The following is a 19,294-nucleotide window of genomic DNA, read 5'->3' as shown; positions in this document are numbered from 1 at the left end:
CAGCGACTGGACAGTCAAGCGTGTTTTGATAGATCCCGGTAGTTCATGTGACATTCTGTTCTACCATACTATTCAAGAGATGAATTTACCCAAGTCGGTCTTCATAGACCCCATCGCTCCTCACTCACGGGTTCAACGGTTCCGAAGCCCGATCCGAATCGGTGACATCATACTCCCGGTTTTGTGGGATCTAGAGAGGACAAAGTCAACTTCAATACGCGCTTCAGCGTTCTAGACATCAAGTCGTCCTACAATGCCATTCTAGGACGACGTTGGATTCGTCAAATGCAAGCCATACCATCCACGCTACATCAAGTACTCCAATTTTTTGGCCCTAGGGGCATGATGGAGCTTCGAAGCAATTAACTCGAGGCTTATCATTGCAACCAAATCCTCTCAGCAAATAAGATCGCCGACTCACCCATCGACACAAGGAACGAGCCCACCAGTTACATAATGGCCAAAGACTTGGTCGCGGAGGTCAGAGCCAAAGCACCAAAACATAGAGGTCATCGATGGGTCGGGGACAAGTCCGAGCCCGATTGAATCCGAATCGATAAGATAAGGACTTAGACTTTAAATTTAGCCCGATAAGATTATTGGGCCAGGTCTGGACATACCTATGTCCGATCCGATAATGGTCCGGCCCGAAATTTATAATAGTTTATGTGTTTTATATTTAATGTTATTAATATATCTATTATATTTATTAGAAGTTGACATAGAAAATTGGAAGCCATATTGGTTAGTATTGTGCCTGCCACACAAGAGTTGTGGGTTCGATTCTTCCCACTTACAAATTTGATTAAATTTTAGACAAAATAATAGTTCCCATGTATTGCTAACGGACCTAGGCCCGCCCAACCGATCGAACCAATAGGACTTAGGCGGGGCTTGGACTCAAAATATCAAATATGATTTGGGTCGGCCTGGACCTAGGTGTGTCCTATTCAGTCCAAATAATTCGCTCCAAAGATTTGTTGCTCCACCACCAAGACCCCGAGGGTCGCTTCTAGTAGTAGTTGCTCCACTGTCCACGACCCAAGAGGTCGCTTCATCATGCGTTATACAACAGATACAGATTCCAGAGGTCACTCCAGCCCCTGTTGTCATGACCACAAAGGCCACTTCAATCCCTGTTGTCGTCGCCATAGAGGTCACTCCAACCCCAGCTGCCAAATCCATTGTCCCTCAGAATGGCAAAGCGTCGCCAGAAATCAATCCCCTGGAAGACGCATCATCGTCAAAGGCAGCATCCCAACCTGCAGACAGAGAGCAAGTGAACTTAGGAACAGAAGATGACCCTAAGTTCGTATATGTAGGGGCTAACTTAGACCCTACACTCAGGGCTCATCTTGTAAGCTTTTTAGCAATGGGGCATTGAATAAAGATGTTTTTGCTTGGTCGTATATCAATGTACCGGGTATAGATCCTAATATTGCATGTTATAGACTAAATGTAAATCCTAATGTTAGGCCAGTTCGTCATCGACCTAGAAGGTTATCTCTGAGATTTCAAAAAGCAATCAATGATGAGGTCGAAAAACTCAAGCAAGTTGGTTTCATCAGAAAGGTCGATTACCCAGACTGGATCGCTAACATACTAGCAGTTCCAAAAAAGAATGGCACAGTTCGTCTCTGCGTTGACTTCACCAATGTTAACCAAGAAACACCTAAAAATAGCTTCCCTTTGCCTAGAATTGACCGACCTGTGGACCAGACCTATGGCCACGAGCTCCTGTCATTTATAGATGCATACAGTGGATACAATCAAATCCCACTCGCTGAAGAAGACTAAGAGAAAACATCATTCATCACTGAACAATGAATTTTTATCACATAACGTCTTCCCGTTTACCCTCAAGAACGCTGGAGCGACTTATCAACGGATGGTCACTGACATATTCCAGGACATGTTAGGGGATATCATGGAAGTCTATATCAACGACATGGTTGTCAAGAGCAAGAAAGCAGGTGACCACCTCACTCATCTTGAGAAAGCGTTCTTCAGGTTACGCCGGACTAGAATAAAGTTGAATCCATAAAAGTGCCTTTTTGGAGCGTCCTCAGGGAAGTTTCTAGGGTACCAAGTATCACAAAGAGGGATCGAAGCTAACCCAGACCAAATCAGAGCGTTCTTGGACATGCCCGATCCATAAACGAAGAAGCAAATATAAAAGCTATCAGGAATGGTTGCATCACTAAACCGATTCATATTCAGGGCATCAGACAAATGCCAACCGTTCTTGCAACTTCTTAAAAAAGGTGAGTAGTTCTCGTGGAACGATCAGTGCCACCAAGCGTTCTCCACCCTCAAAGAGTACCTGACTACACCTCCCATCCTGGCAAAACCAACAGATGGCAAAATGCTGGGGCTGTATCTAGCAATATCAGACTTTGCCATCAGTTCGGTTTTTTTCAAAGAGGAAAACAACTCAGAGAAACCGATCTATTTTACAAGTAAGACTCTCACTCCAGTTGAAAAGAATTACTCTTACATTGAAAGAGCAATACTCGCATTGTTATATTCTACAAGAAAGTGCAGGCCTTACTTTCAAGCATATCCAATCAAAGTACTCACCGGCCTTCCGTTGAAGAAAAACCTTCATAAGGAGAACAAGACAACTCGCATGACAGTATGGGCCGAAGAGCTCGGGGAGCACCATATCGAGTTCGTCCCACGTACCTTACAGAAAGGATAAGTCATTGCAGATTTCCTAGCAGACTTCCCTGTCGACGACCTAAATTGGGAACCAGAAACAGATATTCCATCCACAAAGAAGAATGACAAGGCCGTCTGGTCTCTCTTTGTAGATGGATCTAGCAACCCTGGAGGAAGTGGAATCGGAGTTGTCCTAGTATCCCCAGATGGAGCAATGATGGAGAAATCAATTCGCATCGACTTCGCGACTTCCAATAACGAAGCGGAGTACGAGGCGTTAATCATGGGGCTTCGCATGGCGTTGTAACTCGGTGTATAAGAGCTCTACGTCTTTAGTGACTCGCAACTGGTCATTCGCCAGATTGCTAAAGAGTACACTACCCACGAAGGTAACTTTTCTAAATACCTTCAAGTTATTTATCACTTACTTCCGGCTTTCAAGAAAACCACCATACATCATTTTTTGCGCAACGAAAATCGTCATGCAGACAGTTTAGCTTACTTGGCTACCCAAACACTGAATTGCGCCCCTAGACAGTTACTCATTGAAGTAGTTGACCGACCTGCTTACCAAGCTGAGCATGTTTTAGAGATCAGCGACCTGTGCCCACTCTATGAGGATCAGATGAGTCGAACATGAATGCAGCCCATCATAGAATACATTCAGCACAGTACACTCCCTGAAGAGCATGCCAGAGCCAGACAAATGCCATATCAGGCTCACCGTTATTGCTTGGTTAATAACAAGTTATTCTGAAATCTGCTGGCAGACCTCATTTGAGGTGCATAAGCCCAGAACAAGGCCAATTAATTTTTGCTGAAATTTATGAGGGAGAGTGCGGAAACCATGCTGGCAGTAGCTCTTTGGCTCACAAAACAATCTCCCAAGAATACTTTTGGCCTCAAATGCAGATCGACGCCAAAACATATGTTCTCAAGTGTGTCAAATGTCAAACCTTAGGCCATAACATCATACAACCAGCTCGTGAGTTGATCAACATTGCGAGCCCTTGGCCATTTCACATGTGGGGCATGGACATCATGGGACCGTTCATCCCATAAAAGAGTACCGATTTTCGCTTCGTCTTAGTTGCAACTGATTACTTCACTAAATGGGTCGAAGCAATTCCTTTAGCTCATGTTAAGGAATCTCACGTCAGAAACTTTATCTGGACTCATATCATTACCATATTCGGCTTGCCGCACACATTGGTGATGGACAATGGTTCCCAATTCAAGGGGAAAATAGTCAAGGAGTTTCTGGCCAAGTGGAAGATCGTTCATGCATTCTCCACTCCTCAGTACGCTCAAAACAATGGCCAAGCAGATGCTAGCAACAAAGCAGTCTTAGAAAATCTGAAGAAAAAGATTGAAAATAACAAAAGCCAATGGCCAAATCAGTTAGAGAACATTTTGTAGGCTCATCGCACCACAGCTTGCTCCATCATAGGTGAATCTCCATTCTCCTTATGCTATGGCACAGAAGTCGTTATCCCCAATCGAACCGACAGTTACTACGACTTGATCGGAACTCATCGAAGTGCGGACCGCATGATTCCGATCCCTAGCACGACGAGAGGTCGATTTCTTTGGAAGAACAACGCCGACCTAGCCACCATCAGAGTGGCATCTTACCAACAAACTCTGAAGAAGTCCTACAACAAGCGAGTACATCCTCGATCTTTTCAACCTGGTGATCTAGTTCTGAAAAAGACTTAAGATGACTCCAAACTAGCACCAACATGGGAAGGTTCATACATAGTGGAACGAGTTGTAGGCAATGGAGCCGCATCTTGGATCAAAACCCAATAGGGAAATCATTGCCATGCCTTGGAACACCTATTTGTTAAAGAAATTTTATCAATAAAAATACATTGTTGTATATTCCATGTTTTTTTTTCAGAAATTCAAGTTTAGTTAACTTATGTATTACAACCTACTCTACCTAATCTCGCCGATAAAGTATTGAACTCGCATGAGAGAACACTACTAGTATAAAGCGTGCTTCTAGCATTGTCTTGAGTTTCGACGCCTCGATTGGCGATGCGGCTTTCATAAGCTAACCCGCTCTCCATGAAAGCAACACGCTCTCTTGAGCTTCACGGGCTCCGAGCCTCTCAATTCTCACTAGTTGAGGACCTATACTTCTAGGATCAACTTCGGTGATAATGCTTTCGATGAAGCAATGCGCTTTCATAAGCTAACCCACTCTCCATGAAAGCAAAGACGCCTCTTGAGCTTACAGGCTCCAGAGCCTCTCCAATTCTCACTAGTTGAGGACCTATACTTCTAGGATCAACTTAGTGAGAACGCCTCTCGAAAGCGATGCGGCTTTCATAAGCTAACCCGCTCTCCCGCGAAAGCAAAGACGCTCTTTGAGCTTCACGGGCTCCAGAGCCTCTCCAATTCTCACTAGTTAAGGACCTATACTTCTAGGATCAACTCAGTGAGAATGCTCTCAGTGAGTAGTACGCTTTCATAAGCTAACTCGCTCTCCGCGTGCAACACGCTCTCTTGAGCTTACAGGCTCCAGAGCCTCTCCAATTCTCACTAGTTGAGGACCTATACTTCTAGGATTAACTCAGTGAGAACGCTCTCAGTGAGCAATACACTTTCATAAGCTAACTCGCTCTCCGCGAGCAGCACGCTCTCTTGAGCTTATAGGCTCCAGAGTATCTCCGATTCTCACTAAGTTGAGGACCTATACTTCTATGATCAACTCAGTCAAAACGCTCTTAGTGAGCGGTACGCTTACACACGCATTCACGCTCTTCGAGCGAGCCTTTCTCTTGAGCTCCGCGGGCTTTATAGCCTCTCAAATTCTCCTCGGTTGAATACCTTTAACTTTAAGATCAACTTAACGAGAACGCCTCTCGGCCTGCATACGCCATAGTAAGCTAGCACGTTCACCTAAGCTACCGGGGTCCACAACCTATCACGGTTCTTACGGGTAAGCAACTTACATATAAAAGCATTATCTACAAGCAAAGCACGTCCTTAAGCTAGCTCTTAGGCTTCTTAGCCACTATATACCATAAGCATTATATGCGGAAAACTAGCTACAAGCAATCGAGAATAAGCAAAAACATGCATTCCATACACATTCATCACTGGAACTGCCCGACCAACGCCAGGAAATCAGTTCACGAATCCACCGATCTGCTGGGTCTACTCAGGAAATCTAGATCGGTATTTCTTACAATTTTTGTAAAATGTCAAATTGCCACTTTCGTGAAAACCAGTTCGCTGCGTCTCTGTACCAAAAGGCGAACTACTCAGGCAAGCCTGAGAACTCAGCTCTATTGTTTAACTTTCATACAGAGAGGAGAACAGACAAAGTACTCACAAATTTTCATCACTTACAAAGACAAGATTGGAAATCACCATCAAGGAGCAGCAACAACATGTTTATCCTTTGGGGCAGCACTGGTCGAGGGAGTGTGCCTTACATCTCTCAACACCACATGCATACCCGTACCCTGAGCCCCACAATCACACGCCTCTTTCAACTGGAAATACTTCTCATCTAGTTCAGCATATTGGATACAAGCCACATCGTAGGCATTTTATGCTTTGCACGTAACCCCCTGACATTGCTTGGCATACTCCGTAACTTCAGCCGGCTTTCCCTGTAGATCCTTCATCGCGTTAACTAGCACAGACTTCTCATCAGCAGCGTCCCGGTACTTTTTGGTCATTACTTCCAGTTTCTTCTTGTTAACTCCCCATGCAGCTCACATACATCCCAGCTCGACTTGCGTGTTGACATCAGTACCAGCATGTTGCACAGCGTTCTTCAGCTTGTCGTACCCCGCAAGAAACTACAGGTGAAGTACCAAAATTAGAGTCGCCCATTAAGCAAAAGGAAACCATAACAGATGAAAAGCTCACCAAACAACAAGCCATATCCATGGTCCCTAACAGCGTCCCCATATCTTCGTCTTCAACTTCCGCCTTATCACCATCCAGTACGATCCCTTTCAGAAGGCTAGTCGCTATGGGTGATGAGTGGAAGCTGCAATCAGAACGTTTCACAACACGCTTCTTTCCCGTCTTCCCCACATAGAAGAATTCGCTCCCTACGTCCCCGGGACGCTGGGTCGAACTCTCACCAGCAACATTGTGGCCTTGACCCTGGCCGCTATGTTCCTCAGCAGCCAGATCGGCCTCATCCTTCCAATGGGGAGACCTGAACACAATGCCACTAGTCGGGTAACCTGCACTTTTTGGGTCGCTTTGTTACCGCCAGCTTCAAGCAACAACTTTCCTTTTGCCATGGTCATCATGGCGATGAGGAGGGGAATCTCATCTCTTCCATCCTGAAGGGGAGAGGCTTTCCTCACACCTTCATTACCAGCAGCAGTTTCACGTCTCCGAGCCATAGCAAACTTAGCAAACACAACTAACAATCAATGAACTAACAGAAGATTAAAACCTTCTAGTTCAAATGGAAACCCAAGGAAGAGCACGTACCTGAGCTGATTAACAAAGGAAGAAACGCAAGAACTTTGGAAAAGAACCGAGAAGCTTGCAGACGAAGACGAGCAAATGCTCTTCAAATTCTAGTCACATTCCTATTATGTTCATGTAACGCCCCTTCCCTAGGCACATCATAATGACATCGAGACGCCAAACGTCAGGCCACCTGGCAGCCATCATTGCACATCTCTAACCGCTCATATTCCTACCGCGTGTCACGCGTATGCGGTAAGTCTTCAACTCTCCAAAATGAAAGACCTGACACACGCGTCCTACTATATACCGCGGTTAAATGACAGAGTCACTAATTTCTTAAATTAAACGCGACCTACAACTCTAAAGACAAATAAAGGACATGACGCCACTCACTCATGACCACAAGTTATTTAACTTCACCCTCTTTACAAGGAGTTGCCTACGAATAAACAAATACAACAATATCAATACTCATACATTCAATCATGCGGGAGATAAACAGAACAGAGAAGCAAATAACAAACATGGCATATAAGCAAAAAGAAGAACTAGTCGGACAAACCCAGACCACGACTCGCATCTTAGCCGAGTTGCTGAGTTTACTCAGGAAATCTAGCTCGACTAACCACCATTCATCTTCACATTGGCACCTCAGACCAATACAGGGCACCAGGTCGTTCAGTGTGTTGACAAACATAAAACAAGAAAAGCGAACTGCCCAGGTTACCCCGGGAAACCAGCTCTATTGTATCACAACTTACAAATATCAGAACCAAATAATACCCTCACAACTCTCCAAGTCCAGGAAGGCTAGAAACATTTTCAGCAGCTGAGGGATCTACTTCAACCTCCGCATCACCACCCTCCACCACAATTGAGAGACCATCTGCACCCACATTCACAAACACGTCTGACACAGCATCTTCAGTTCGAGATTTAACGACCTCTTGAGCAGGTACCACCAAAAAAGGAGGAACATCACATGCATCTCTCAGTACAGTTATTGTTGGGATGTACTGGGAACCCCACGTTCATGCTCCTATCTGTAAGCTTTATAATCGCTTTCTAGCTCGAGGGAAGTCACCGTCGAGCGTCATATTGCTTGGTAGCATCCCGAGCAACGCGTCCGGAAGTACTTCGGCATAGCGAGTCAACCTCATAATTTCTGCATCCGATGCAGCAAGTCTCTCCTCAGCAACATGCAATTTTATCTTGGCATCCTCCGCCTCAGTATCCTTCAGCATCTTTGCCAAATTAAGAGCCTGATGCACTTTCTTCAACTCCTCAAGCTCCTTGCGTTCCATGCGGATCGTCCTAAACATTCTTCACTTCGTCGTCTTCAATTTCATCATAGTTTCTCTATCCGATTCAGTGAACTGGGCGATCTCCTTCAGCTTTTGGTACCCGCTCACAAGCTGCATTAACACACATACAACAGTAATCATTTCGCAACATTATCATAACTAAACAGCCAAACCAAGTTTATTGAATCCCATTTACCAAACACTGCGTTATGTCCATTCGCCTCAGGTTATCAGCAAGCCCCTTGGCATCCAGTTCTTTGCAGTTTCCATCCAAAGCTATGTGCTCAAGCAGACTCGTTGAAACCTTACTCGACTAAGCTTCGCGTCGGTTAAACTTCCGCATCCAATGTACCCCGATCATCCAAATACACCACTTGGGACTCCAAATATTCACTAGCCACAACATATTTCCCACTCACCTTGCTAGGGCCCTTAAACTTCGCTGGCGGGCTGGGCACTTGGAACACTGCCGGCGGACTCTGAGCGACCCCAAAGTTTGCCAGGTCCATGAGTGTTGTAGGCCTTGACCTGGAACTGCGCAATGTATAACTACTAGCTCGTTCCCCACTGAACCGTTCCGACACGAGCTATCCCCAAGCATATGCCTCACAGCCTTGATAGCTTTGGCAGCGTCTTGCTCAGGCGCATCAGCCTTCCTCTTCAACGAGCTACTCCGATCGTGAGGCTTGAAGACTACCTCCAGTCCTCCACCAGCTCCACAAGCGAACCACTAAACTCACCTACCCAGACACACCAGCACCTCCAGTAGATCGCTTCGGACCAGTGCGACCTCGATTCCTATCCTCCCTCGTCACCAAATCGCTCTTTCGTTTCTCCATCACTTTTTCACTAGCTTGACCTCGAGCCCTTTTCTTTTGATCTCTCCTTTTCTCCCTGATCACTGGACCTCCTTTCTCCACAAAGAAATGAGCAACTCCAGGCAGTTTCGCTTGTTTATGGGCCCGAGTCAACCTTGCGAACCTCTCTATCTCCTTCTAGTTAGTCCGTGTCTTTACAGCAAACGCGACAAACAGAACAAAAAACATGAGTCAGTTAAAATAACAGTAACCCAACCATCAAAACAATATGAGCAATACATTCCCACCCACCGGAGATATTGCAAACCCTAGTTTGCAACCTACATCCTCTAGCACAGTAGTTTCCAACTAACAAGAACGACCTCTTTTTCCAAGCCTCGTTTCTTACACCATATCCATCACACTAGAACGCTTCGTCAAAGTTTGCAAGCTAAAATTGAAATTACTAGATCGCTTTACAATGAAGTGCCCAGTAATGTGAGATACCCTTATGTGGTATTCACTTCTAGCATTCAGTAGATCGAACACCTTGAACAGCCGCCAAGTGTTACCAACAAACTGACAAGGGGATATCCAACAGTGAGCTAAAAAGTCACAAACCAGCTTCGAGAATGGTATTCGCATATGCGCTCTCAGTTATCCCACCGTTCGGAGGGTTGTATTCCTCACTCTGCACATTTTCGCTCGGCCCTGGTTCGTATATCTCCAGGTCGTTTACCTCTATCCCATAAGCTACCCTCAGTTCGGGGAACACACTCACTGCAAGTCGATCCACCATCCTAGGGGGCAACCTACTCGAGGACGATCCCTCATCATGACCCGAAGTGCTAGCTACAACACCCACAGAGCCAGATATGGTCCTACCTTCATCTTCCCTAACTTCACCCTCACCATACTTAGAAAGACTTCTAAAACCCATCGACTCTTCGTTATTTTCCTCATATTCACCACAACTTAAAGATACTTCCTGAACCTCTTCCGATCGCGTGTCGTCAGAGTCAGACATTTTTGTGTTTTCTTCTTATCAAATACCCAAACCTAAGCAATAAAACCTGACACCGACCTACCTATTAGACACACAACACTTGCACAAGCAGAAAGAAAACTGAAAAAAGGAAAAGTAGCGAGCGAAGCACTCACGAGCAACCCTAGCCTACAGGTTTTGTTGAAGAAAAAAAACATAAAATAGCTTTTCAGTTCTCCCAAATTTGATTTTGTGCAACCGCCCGCTCAATTCCCTAAAGGCGATTACAACCTACACGCCCTAGCCCGCATTACGATGTCTCCGGACTGTCTTTTTCAAGATTTCTGAAAATGCGGTATCACGTTTCCTCACCAACTGCTATGATTATGTCACGTGCCAACCACGTGTCAACTTTCACCTCACATCAAGTCATCATACAACACGAGTCGGGGGCCCTTACGGTACGATAGTCAGTTCCGTTCACACCAGCCCGCTCCTCTACTCATGCTCAACACGTACTACTATTTTCTCTCAGTATATTGCTTCAATGTACAACACAATCTACTGAGAGGGGGCTGTGTAAGGGAGTAATATTCTTACTGAGAAATATTAAGCACGCATTAAGCATAAGCAGAGATCATAACGAACTCATATCATTGACCTCCAAGGTCGATTCGTAAGCAGCTCGCTTCATGTAAGTGGTACACTTCAGCTTGCTCTAGAATACCTCAAGTCGAATAGACAACCTCAAGCAGAATGCTTCGAGTGATGACATCATCCCCTATCCAGATGTAATCATCACCAAAGCCATACATGTACTTTCAATCACCGTGATATATGAACTACTGCACCCACTCTCAATCATCACATAATTTCTACCAAAACCAACCTAACACTCATTCTCAATCTCCACCCTACATATGTACATGTCAGTGCACGTGTCTCGTGGATCTACACCTCCCTATGTCTATAAATACCACCTACATGAACTACGTAAGACCTGATTCTTCTCTCCCCCCAAAATCAAGAGAAGATACGTAGGCAGTTCGCTCATCAACGAACTCGGTCTTTACCATATTCAACCCCCATTCTCCCTCCAACCTTGTATGTAAAGGTGAACTTTCTCCCTCCAACCTTGTATGTAAAGGTGAACTAAAACACTCATTTACATTAAGGGTTAGTTAGACTTACCCCCCCCCCCTCCGCCATTACTAGTTGCAATTAGTGTTACTCCCCCATTTTCAAAAATATTAGTAATACCCCCCCCCCCATTTGAGTGATCCAACGGTCAGATTTCTTCATCTGAAAAAAAAAATCATCTCGTAATCGTTGGATCTTGCAATTGGGGGGGTATCACTAATATTTTTGAAACGGGGTAACACTAATTGCAACTAGTAATAGGGGGTAAGTCTAACTAACCCTTACATTAATGATGCTTCTTCATGAGTAAGAAGATGCTTACGTATCCAGCACAGTGTTAGGGAGACTAGAATCAAGCCACACGTAGTTTTTAGATGGTAGGTTTTATAGTCATTAGGAGTGGGAATCGGTGTAACACGTGTACTAATGAGTACAAATGTGCGGTCGTGATGAATGACATGTGTCTTTGAGAGGCACACGGATAGCAGTTGTAGGCGTTTAGGTCTATCTGAGTTGGCATAAAGTGTAATGGTGATGTTCTCCGTAATGATGGTAGATGGTTGTAATGGTGTATGTATTACTGGTGGTAATTGGCTTAAAGATAAAGTTGATAATGATGATAGTAGTAGGTGATGATGTCACGAGATAAAGTCGAGTGACAAGTCACCGGCCGCTGAAAGTATGCAAGTGTGATGGGCGTTCATACGTCTGGGGGTCGCATTATATTGGGGGAGTCATTGCATGTGCACATCATGTGACTGGTAGGATGTCCCTTACAGAGCCCTCTCTCGTTAGCATGTCATTGAAAAGAGCATGTTGACGAGAAAAAGAAAAAAGATAACCGAAGGCACGGATGTGTGGATTCACGAAAAGTGAGGGCCGAAATTTGGCTGGGCTAATAACTACTACGGTTATGATTGTTTTGTGTATAAAGAGACGGTGGAGCTGAGCCTGGAGTGGGTGTGCGGGCGCATAAAAGCATGGGGTAGGTGTTGTATCTGTAGTAATGACGGATGGGTATTGGATGAAAAATGTGTGGATCGTTGATTGGGATGATGATATGAAAAAACTGGTGCTTAAAAGAGGGTAAGCAAAAAGTCGCGTTTTGTGGAACATTGACAAGGCTATAGCGGTTTTGGGGATTGGACGGTTGGGGAGTGGCTGGGTGTGATATATAAGTAGAAAGAGTTGGTGGAAAAAATGTTTTGTTATTGTTTGTGTAAAGTTGAAGAAAAACTTCGGAAGACCAATAGAGAGGATTGCACTGAAGGTCGTTAAGAGCAGATTTTGGAGCATTGTGATCTTTACGGTACAATGTACACTTTGGACTTCTTAGTATTGTTGGTATTGTTTTTCTGGTTTGAATTGTGTCTTTTGTTTATGTTAGGAAGGGAGGAAAAGTTATGTTGTTTAATTGGTGAGGAAAATGAGAGGTTCTTTTTTGTTGTAATTGTGTGTAGGGATTGTTAGATGACATTTTTATGTAGGAGAAGAAAAGGTTGTGAGTGCGGAGGAAAGTGTTTGTCTGGAAGATGTGTTGTTGCTGGTGAAGTTTGGGAGTAGTGTTTGTGCGAAAGAATTGTTGGATATGGAGGAGTCGTCATCGAACCGGGAGGAGGGTAGTGGGAGTAGTGAGGAAAGGATCGAATCGGCAGCGTGACGAAGCAAGAACTGAGGGAGTTGTGGGTACTTATTTGGTAAAAGTGCATTGCAGCTCGAGAAGTGTGGAGTCGTTAGAGCAAACAATGAGGAAAATTATGGGGTTAGAAAAGTTGAAGTTTAGAGTGATTGCTGCCTTGCGAAGGGATTTTCCAGCTTGTAGGACTCCTGAGTACGAATTGCCAATGCAGACAATAATAGTGAGTACTAGCCAAATACAGGCGGGATTGAGGATACCTTTTACAAATTTAACAATTGATTTTTTAAATTTTTGTAAGAAGAGTCTATACCAATTTACGAGTAACAGCTGAAGGTATCTGAAGGTTTTTGATATATTGAATGAGAAGTAGGGTTATGGTATTACTTTGAAGGATATTATGGAGTATATGTATGTGAAGAATATGACAAATATGTATGGAGTATTCTAACTCTGAAGTAGGGTTACTTGGTCGAAAAATATGACAGTGATGACGTGTGCACTGAGCTTGAGGGCGGGGGCGTCAGAGTTGATGGTGTTACCGAACCGGGAGGCTTGGTAGGAGCATCTGGTTCTGATTACAGGGTTGTATTGTGAACCAGGTAGTGTGTTACACTGTTGTCGTTGTAATAATGGAGGTAAGAGCAGGTGGGGTTTGAAATTGGTGTGTGTTTTTGTGTGAGATTAAAGGTTTCTGATATAGGTTTATTTGTATGTGTTTTGTAGATATTCCAAGGCACACAGTTCCACTTGCAGAGTGGAGTGGTAGGATAGATGGTTTGCTAGTTTGGGGAGGGAGGAGAAAAAAATTTTGTTGACAACGATCGCAGAGTATTTTGACCAGCGGGAGTCGATTCTCGCTCGTGAGAAGAGGGACGAGAAAAAGGATCGTGCAAGGAGTTGCTGCAGGGGGTCGGTTAGTTTGATAAGGGACTCATCCGAAGATATGGATGGGGAGTTGGGGACTAAAGGAAGGGCATAGATGGAGCGGAGTTGTCCAAATGTGGTCGTAAGAAGTTAAAATCGGGGTCCGACTTTTCAAAGCTCTGAGAAAGGAAGGTGGTTGATTTGATTGAAGGAAAGGGATCTGGCAAAGCAGGAGATCCGGCTGGGGGTCCGGGGGTGAGTGGTAGTGAGGTGTCTGTACCGACTAGGGCGAGTGATCAAGGGGTTTTGGTGCCGAGTGATGATAGGGGTGGTGTGAGTGTGGCTTTGACTGTGCCTGCGAAAAAGGTGGTTGATAAGGGTTGTGTGTCAACTAGTGGTAGGGCGGTCGGGCCTAGCAGACCAGTGGCCTGAGTGCCGAAAGATAAAGAGGATGATTATGTGGGGGAGGCTACCTTCGTGGACTGTCGAATGGTGAGTCGAGTGAGGCGCACGAATGAGGCCTATAATCGAGTGCCCATGGCGAGAGGCTTGGTGGACTCGATGATGTTGGAGGTCGATCGCAAGCTGGTTGAGGGAATGACGGCTGTAGAACTGTGGGAGCAGAGTTTGGTGAGCGCTTATCGGGTAAATATAAATCATTTGTCTGTCTTCATAAGTCATTTTGGATGTGCCTTTGTAGTTGACTGTGTCTTGACTTGTTGTACTAGTGTAGAATATACTAACTGTGCAGCAGCTGGATGTGTTAGCGTCGATTTCATTTTCATCCGATATGGAGATGCAGTCGAAATTTGCTGAGATTGCTGATTTGAGGGCGCGTCTTGAGGAGGTGGATGTTGTGAATAACACTGTGCGTGGGGACCTGCATGCGGTTGAGGCAGCGAAGATGCATGCGTTAAAAGATTTGGCTGGAGTAAATTTTCAGCGCAATACTGAAAAGATGTTACATGCATAATTAAGGAAGATGTATGATGGGCAACGACTAGAGTTGGAGCATTTAAGGAAGAACCTGGAGTTTGTGAAAGAAGATGTGCAGATCGAAGTATCAGAGGCTGATGAATAGGCACACTTCGAAGTGGAATCGTCTAGTTGGTTATCTTGCGGATGGGAAACTAGTGGTGGCACCTGGTGCAGAAATTGCGGCCATTTCCCAAAATGTGGTGATGATGCGAGTATTGATGATTATGAAGAAGGCAACCGCGGTGGTGAGGCGAAAATGTCTTTTGCGGTTGTGGTAGATGTGGGCTCGATGCATGGAAGGGAAAGTTATGGTGGATGTTGATGCACTAATTGAAGGGACAAGTGTTGGAGCCTTGACGCGGGTTGTTGTCCGTAGTGGAAGTAGTGGAAGGAAGCGACGCGATTGGCGAGGAGGCAGCGAAAGATGTAGGTGATGGTGAGGCGGGGCTCGTGTCGCCTTGAAGTTGTTGTGTAACAAGTGTTTGGTGATGATTTTTGAATGATGTGGCTCTAAGTAACCTAATACAATAGAGTATGTCTTGTGTTGCTCGTCTTTCTTTTTTCATGGTAGAAATAGCGAGTCATTTTCCACTTGGGGAGGCCCAGTGGGGCTCGTTGTAGGATGCCTTTAGATTGATTGTTACTTTGAATTTGCATCTTGCCTTTTGTTGTCTTGTTTTCATGTGATCTGCATATCATGTAGCTTGTAAGCATAAGGAATGTTAGTAAAAAAAGTAACCTTGGAGTCTTGCCATATTTGTGGGTGAGTTGTATCTGGTCATTCTTAGAAATTGCTGTTTTTGAGAAGTGTAACTGTCACTTCGAAACTTGCAGTTGTTAAATGCAGAAGTTACGTTAGACTTGAGTTATCAAGCCAAGTTGCAAGGTGTCACTCAAGAGGCGGTGAGCTGTCATTGGAAAAGGGAGATCCGTAGATGGTATGTTGAGATATGGAGATCAAGAAAGTTGGACTTGACATATGCGGTTGAGATTTTGCATAAATATTGTGGAGATCGAGGCCATTGAGGCTGATATGGATATGAGGGCTGGGAGGCAGTGAGCTTGCCTATATAAAGTGGTATTTGAAGTCATATCATTGTCATTTGCGTACTTGGTGAAATTTTGCCAAAAATTGTTGTCATTTTTTGTTGTGTTTCTTCTATACTCATTTTGTTTTGGCATTGTGTATGGTTATTAATAGAAATTCTTGGACTTGTAGTGTAGTAAGTGTTGAGGTGTTGGTGAAGTAGTTTTTGTAGTAGGTTATTTGTATTTCTTTTGAGAGATAAGGAAGAATAAGAAGTGGCGTTGTGGTTATGTTGGTGGAAGTTTGTATTAGTTGGTGGAGAATTGTTTAGGTTGCCGAGAGATGGTGGTTTGTTGGTGGGAGAGATATCGTGGAGAAAATTGTTTGGCTTGATGCAGTGTGTGGTTGTATGGGGAGAGTTGCTAATTTGTATAGCAAACTGGTGATGTTGGTAGGTGATGTTCTGCTCGACCCCTATGAGGGTTGTGTCTAGGAATGGGTGGTCTCGGGAAACGATGCACCACATTAGTGGATGCAGTGGCGGAGCCAGGAAAGTAAGTGAGGGTGAGCCAGCCAGACAAAAACCAAGCATACAAATAATAATAATAATAATATATATATATATATATATATATATATATATATATATATATATATATATATATATATATATATTAATGTATTAGAAAAATAATAATAATCAAATCTAAACAAGTACTTGTTCATAGTTGTCCTCGGCGGCCTTCTTTTTCGTTATCCTTCTTCATCTTCTGAAAGCGTTGTAAGATCAACTCAGTATCAATGCTATCAAAAATTTCTTTTTCAATGTATGTGTTTCGACAATAAACTGCTTCAACACAACGAGAGCAATGGTAAAGAACGCACTAAGAAACAGAGGAATTTGATGTTGGGGGAGATGAAAAACCGAACCAAGATAATGGTCACCCACGCATTACCAAGATCTATTATCTAGGGAGCAAGTTTCCACGTAGTTCCTTATGAAAAATAATGTGATATTTATATAGGTAGAGTAGAGAGTCCTTGTAGCTTAAGTAATCTTGTAGCTTGAGTAATTGTGATAGACTATATAACTCTCAACTGATAATTATCTTTTTGATAAGAAATGAATCTGGACATAAATCAATGTACATTAGTGGCAAGCCATGTGGCTAAGGTTTAGCCTTAGACACATGAGTTAATGGGCCTATACATTGATCCATGGTATTGCAAATTGGGCTTTAGCCCTGTTGATTAAATGAATAAAATAGATACCCCTACTAATGGACGTTTGCCACGTAAGATGGGGTCGAAACACCACCCCCTCTTTGTCATGCGAACAAAGTTCACATGGCAAAGAAGAGAAGAAAAATTCAAGGAAAACTTGGAATAAGAAAAAAGTAAGCGGAATGTATAACAAAGTGTCGTGTGAACGTAAACGATAGGAAAATAGACACTCGGAAAAAATTCGTGAATTATCGGAAACGAAATAATGTCAAATTAATGTATACGGGACGCAATGACGTAGTTAAATAAAAGATGGCCGAAAATGCATAGAAAAAATAAAAGATGCACATAAATAAAATTGCAAAAGAAATTGATTGCCGAAAACTGTACCAAACTCATGACATAACAATACGAAAGTTGATTTCAACGATGCGTGCCAGTGGAATAGCGATACTAGGATTAGACCATTGAAATTAAACGTAGGGGTAGTTTAGTAATAATAGTAATAAAATGAAGTTAAATACTAATTGAACTCAAAGGTTTCGGATGAGATAAGAATGTAAAGTAGATAAGAATTGATAGATACATGAAGTTTGGAACAGAGAAGAATCCCACCGGTACTGGAAAACAGCTTGAACCTTATATAAGCGGTGTGCCCCCATATCCCAATCCAGGAAAGAACATTCATTCTCATCAAACAAAACGTGGTCACAACCTGACGAGAGGTCTTTGTGGAAGCTCAACAACTAACACGACCTTACTCCAACCTTAGCCGTGTACACCGACCCAAAATCCCCCTCGCCAAGTTTAAGTGAGAAAGGAGTCGTGGTATAAAAAACAAGTGATTCACCTGCTGCAGTATCACCAACCCTGCTGCTATATAACGCTTTGATTCTTTGTCGCGTCGACCAACAGGTATGTCTCTCTTCATTAACTTTTGTTTATATATAAACTTGTGACAGGCCATCGATACGTGCTCTCGCCATGAAGCGTCGTGTTCATCGCGGTTATGCGTCTTTGTTAGATAAAGTCGCGTATGTGCATCGCGATGCACGTCTTTGCCTCCATGAAACGCCAGGTGTATGAGGTACTCATGTGATAAGGATTTTAGATTTGTGAAAGATCAAAAATCGCATGTCGCTGCTGAATAACTTGTTTTTTATCCCATGTTTGTTCTGTGAATGCGATACTGATGATGGCGCCCAAATTCGAAAGTGAATTTAACGAACATGATACGGTGCAACATTAACAAAGAAAGGGCACCGTACCTTCTTTGCTTTAATTTGGCCCGGGCATTCAAAACTAAAAAGAACACACATGATACGGTGCAGCGCCAGTAAAGGAAGGGCACTGTACCTATGTTGCACCGATTTGGCCTGGTGAACCCGGTTTTGAGCTTTCTGACCAATTTTTTTTTTTTTTTTTTTTTTGTTTTGTTTTTTTTTTTTTTTTTTTTTTTTTTTTTTTTTTTTTTTTTTTTTTTTTTTTTTTTTTTTTTTTTTTTTTTTTACAGGTAGAAACGACTGTATTAGACGGATGAAAGATAATCGAGAAGAAAAAAACTCGATGACGATCGTAGACTTGGTGAGGTGGAAAGAAGGTGCTAGATATAACGAACCTACGACGCCACGGCGATGGTCACTGAAAGAACTACGGAAAATATTAGCACTCGAGAGATTTGAAATGGACGAAGTGTATGAATTTGAAACGAAAGTCGAAGAAGATGAAGTAGTGATGGCGTACTCACAATTAAGTTGCAGGAGTGCAATCCCGTTTAGCAAAGAAATTGCGCAACTACTAGAGTGGTGGCAAATTGCACCGGGACAACTACCAATATCGTTCTGGTTAATCTTTACGAGAGCGCACCGTTTACAAAATGAATTTAACAAAAGGTTCGGGGCTCAAGAAATCTTCGCGTTGATACGACCGAAAGCCATACTGACGAAAGGGTACATAAAATTTGAAGTTGAATTCAAGGATTCAAACAAAAGTTTTAAAGGGTTCCCAAAAGTATACACCGGATGGGATAGATTTCTATATCGCTTGCGAGGGAAGTGGAATCAAATAGAGTTTAAAGTGTCGAACAAATTTCGAGGTAAGCCAAAACATAAGTATTGAAAATTGTACTACGAGTAAACTGTTGACTAACACGAGTTATCTTTGTGTCTAACAGAAAACGCGAGTACACTCCCAGACCTTGAATTGGACAAAGAAGTGGAT

This window comes from Coptis chinensis, chromosome 3, assembly GCF_015680905.1.
Source record: "Coptis chinensis isolate HL-2020 chromosome 3, ASM1568090v1, whole genome shotgun sequence".
Lineage (NCBI taxonomy): Eukaryota > Viridiplantae > Streptophyta > Magnoliopsida > Ranunculales > Ranunculaceae > Coptis > Coptis chinensis.
This window is presented reverse-complemented; position numbering follows the sequence as displayed.